Raw genomic sequence first — 3790 nt, 5'->3', positions numbered from 1 at the left:
TTTTTTCTACATATCAGCGGCTGTTCATAACATTTAAAAACTCAAACTTTTGTTTAAAAATCATAGAACTGTTATCAAATAAATGGTACATCAAAATATGACTTTTATTGGTAATTGTGTTACTTATAAAATGTTGTGTACCCCAAAAGATACGTTTTTACAATACATACATACATACATACATACATACATACAATAAATACATATACCAAAAAGGACAAGGCATAAAATCATTCCCACCCATTCCATCCCCGAAAACACTCCACACCCCTCCACCCTCCCTCCCATCTTAGCACCTCCTAGATACGTTTTCACGGTGTAGAAAAAAATATATATATACGCTAAAGTTTCAGCTTTCTTTTAGCGATAATAATAATAATAATAATAAAAGAATTTTCATATCTTACTGAATGTGTTAGGGCATGGGGGCCTTATATACATTCCAGAATAAAAAAAACTAGAACCAACATTTTGTCAAAGTTTGACAAGTATATCTTGCTATGAAAGTCTGCACACGCCCGAGAAAAATGTATACCCCGGTATGGCGACACTCCCATTCTACACGGCAGTGTAGAAAACGCTGCAGCCCTGCCTCCTGCTCCACTCCAGTCGGGATTCAGTCTTCGTATAAGCAAATAGTGTTGCTTTCTGTCCTACCAAACCATGGATAATCCAAAGAAAACACCACAATGGAATCATGCGAAAGGTAGATAAATGATAAAAATACGTTTTCTTTTTATTTATCACTGATACAATGGCAATGCGTACAGCTAGGATATACATAAGCACCAACTGAATAAAATATAACCTACAAAACTTACTTTAATTTTGTGGTTTCAGATGAAATGCTAATAGAATTAGTCAAAGGTAAACCAGAGCTCTATGACCTAACTTCGCTGTACTACAGTGATAACATGGCGAAAAGAAGAAGCTGGGTTGAAATAAGCAGGCAGCTGGGTTGTGAAGGTAAGAAACTCCATACAATAGCCTAATGTCCACTGTGGAAATGCATTTCCTATCCTCACTAAACACTTTTCCTATACAATAATGTTTGCATAATCATATTGCCAAGGTACTGAGAGAAAAAAAATACACATTATTAACCGAAGAAAGAAATTCCTTATGTATAATAACAGCCTATTACCCACTGCGGAAATGCATCTCCATAGCTCACTCAACAAATATTCTTACACAAGTTTGTTTGTCTACTTATATTTCATCATTTTGCCAAGGCATTGAACCAGCTAGGGAGCTGAAATAATCTTTCAGTGTTTCTCTCGCGCCAAAAGCCTCCCTTGTAGCATTTTCCCCCTCTTCCTCTCACTGGATGTACTGTATTTGATGGAGGCTTGACAACAGCATTTGGGTGTATCAGATTGTGAAGTATGCATGTTGTTGTAATGATTGCATTAGCGTTAGAAGGCATAGCTTTAAGTTTCCTTAAATATATTATGAAGGTTTCCACTAGAATACCAAATGTGCACTCAACTATCCTCCTGGCTCTAGATAATCTATAATCAATAATCCTCTTCTCTACATTATATTCAATCTGTGAACCTGGGTAGGGCCTCATCAAATTTCTCTTCAGTGGGAAAACCTCATCTCCCACTATAACGTATGGTGTAAGCACATCAGTGCCAGGAAGTGCAGCATCTTCTGATACATTTAATTGTTCATCTTCCAGATATTTGCAAAGTTTGGAATTTGTAAAAATTCCATTGTCACTATTCTTACCATAAGATCCTACATCAACCCATACGAAGCGGTAGTTTGCATCAACCAAAGCTAAAAGAACATCAGAAAATGTCTTTTTATAGTTGAAATATAGGTAGCCACTATTTGCTGGTGCTTCAATTACCACACGTTTACCATCAAGTGTACCTATGCAGTTTAGGAAGTTCCACTGTGTCCAATATTCATTTGCAATTCGTTGCCCGTCTATTTGGTGTTGGTATACCCTCGGCCATTATTGCATGACAAACTTCCAGTACAGTACCCTGAGTGGTTGAATGGCCTAGACGATAGCTGAAGGCTAATGATTTGTAGGAATCCCCCGTAGCCAAAAACCTGCAATGAAACAATGGAGGGACTAACTAATCCGCTTTCTACTTATTTTCAGGGTCTAAGTGTAAGGAACGCTGAGGATGCCTACGATCGCTGTATCGTAAACACAAAAATAAGATAACAAAGAGTGGGCAGACTGCTGATGGCTGCCAGAAATGGAAGTATGAGGATCAAATGTCATTTTTGCTTGCATTTATGAAGGGCAGAACACGAGTTGCATCTCTTCAAAAGGTTGAAAATGAAACAGAAGATTCAGATAATTCAGAGCACGATGGCACACAAGAGAGAGAAGTAAGCGACGAGGCTGTTGGTGTTGCACAAGATAGGCCCACACTCCCTCAGCAAGAACGTCTCACGCGTAAAAGAAAAACACAGGAAAATAACAGTTCATCTGCTGCACTTATGAGATACTTAGTAGAAAAGAAGAAGAACATGCCCCAGAAACAATAGATGCTTTCTTTTCATTGATGGCAAATACTGTCAAGAAATTCAGTCCAGCTGATCAACATTATATTAAAACAAGTGTTTTTATTAGTAAATGAAATTGAAGGAAAGTACATTCATTACCAGAGCGAACAGGCATACGCACAGAATGTATGCCCCCAACCTGCAGCATCACCTGCTTTGTCGCAGTACTCCACTTCATCATCTGCAAGTGCTCAACCTATACAACAATTTCATCAAGCAACACAATGTCAGGAGCACACCCACGGGGCGCCATCACCTCTGCAGCCTGCAGGCACTTCACAGTGGCTTAACCAGCATGATCCTTCTGCTTTCTCTTCATAATTATTGCACAGTCAATGTAACAACAAAAGGAATAATAAATGATGATCATCTGTGCCCTTTATCTTGTGTTTGAGTCTTACAGCAAAATAGACCTGAGTCACATCTTTTCTTTACCTTACCTTAGACAGTTTTCTCTTGGAGTGAGTGCTTCTCTGAATGGCGTGTTTTCTATGTTCAGGTCATCCTCAATTTAGGATAGTATTTTCTCAAATGTTCCTTTGTTCATTCTGAAATAGCTGTGGAATTTACTCTCATCATCAATAAGACGAGGTTACAGAGTATGAAATTCTCCTTCAGTCTTCCTATCTTGCAACATAGGATGAACCCACAATCTCTTTCTTTTTCTATTTTGTTTTCCTTCTTCTTCTTCATCAAGTGCAATAGCGATTATTGCCAACTCAGAAAAGTCACACATCCTTCGTAACTGATGGTAAGACTTCTACTGGTGTCGAGGGAGGGGCAATGGCGGGAACGAGAGCGGACCGTTGGAGGGATTACCACAGAACCGAGAGCGGTGCGCGTCCGGGCCGATAGTGTGAATCAACCCTGAATATCTCAGAACCGAGAGCGGAGCGAGAACGGAGCGCGACCGGACTGATAGCGTCCACACCAATGACAAAACACGGTGGGAACATTAAGACTGACAAGTTGGGTAACAAGTTGTTAAGTCGTTGAGGAACATCGTAGTAGACATGTTGGTACGGATTTGTTGGGCGACATGTTGGCAATCCTGGTGTGGACGAGGTGATGTCGTCAGAGACCTCTCACCAACCAACAGACCAACATGGAGTGGACAAGATACAAGACGCTGGAGTTGATTGAGTGCAATTGGAGCTACACGTTGCTGTGGCAACCAACCCATATGATATACAAGAACCGCATAAAGAGGTCAGATGCTTGGGTTGACATTGCCAACATTGTTAATGTAGACCGAAAA

At 39.9% G+C, this 3790-nt stretch overlaps 1 pseudogene; it reads left to right on the top strand.

The window, feature by feature from the left end:
* Positions 1-663: 663 nt before the first annotated feature.
* Positions 664-2853, top strand: LOC143037206 (uncharacterized; annotated as a pseudogene).
* Positions 2854-3790: the final 937 nt, after the last annotated feature.

This window comes from Oratosquilla oratoria, chromosome 22, assembly GCF_046742065.1.
Source record: "Oratosquilla oratoria isolate Oo_2021 chromosome 22, ASM4674206v1, whole genome shotgun sequence".
NCBI lineage: Eukaryota > Metazoa > Arthropoda > Malacostraca > Stomatopoda > Squillidae > Oratosquilla > Oratosquilla oratoria.
Note: the sequence above shows the minus strand (reverse complement) of the source record. Positions and strands in the feature narration are given on the sequence as shown.